Source organism: Babylonia areolata, chromosome 24 (genome assembly GCF_041734735.1).
Source record: "Babylonia areolata isolate BAREFJ2019XMU chromosome 24, ASM4173473v1, whole genome shotgun sequence".
NCBI classification, from domain to species: Eukaryota; Metazoa; Mollusca; class Gastropoda; order Neogastropoda; family Buccinidae; genus Babylonia; species Babylonia areolata.
The window spans coordinates 54,875,536-54,876,296 of record NC_134899.1 but is presented as its reverse complement, the minus strand read 5'-3'; the positions used below and the strand labels follow the sequence as shown (position 1 = coordinate 54,876,296).

General features: G+C 31.8%; 1 long non-coding RNA gene across 1 annotated transcript in view; it reads right to left on the bottom strand.

Annotated features, from left to right (window-relative positions):
• Window positions 1-387: 387 nt before the first annotated feature.
• The window catches only part of LOC143299170 (uncharacterized), a 2,103-nt gene continuing 1,729 nt past the window's right edge, over window positions 388-761 (bottom strand). The window contains exon 3 of the long non-coding RNA XR_013057481.1: window positions 388-524. This is a non-coding gene — a long non-coding RNA (uncharacterized LOC143299170). The remainder of the gene's footprint in view (window positions 525-761) is intronic.

Genomic DNA, 761 nt, shown 5'->3' with positions numbered 1-761 from the left:
TGGTCCAATTACTATGAAACTTTTGCTTTGTATAGTATGTGTACTAAAATTTATGTCAGATTATAGGTAAAAAATGCTAAATCATGATGCCGAATCATGTAATTGTGGTAATTCAATGTGCTCACTGGCTTAGTGTGCTTGTGATATTACCATAATCCATACAACAAGCACAACAAAATAACAAAAAAGATCCACACAACAAAACTGCTCATACAAAAGGTACAAGTTCATGTGTGTTTTATCCCAGCACAGCATCAAATGAAATACATTTCATAATCCAAATGAACACTTCAAACAATTCATCTGCAAAGAAAACCTACTTGTCAAACCCATACTTCACACAATAAAGACACACAACCTCATCAAACAAACACTCAATCTGCAGTGCAGATATGTGGCACAGATAATCAATTCTTGTGGTACAAAGTGTCATCAGAGTGGATGGTGTTGATATTGAACCTTCTTCCTCCACTCTTTTTTCTCCACCGGTGGTGTCAATATGTTCCAAAAATGCATGGTTTATCCTGAAACAGTTTGTTATGTAATACTTCTTTTTCTCTTTTCATTTCCTTTGTTCTGAATTATTTTCTATATGTTCTAAAGTTTATTCATTAATGCTAATAATGTTAGATTAAATATCAACAGTAATTTCAGTTTTGTACATTTACATCACAGCTTTCATTCTTTACACAGGACTTTACAAAATGCTTTACTTCTAGTTCTATGTATTTTATCAGAAAATAAAAAAAGAATACACTTAT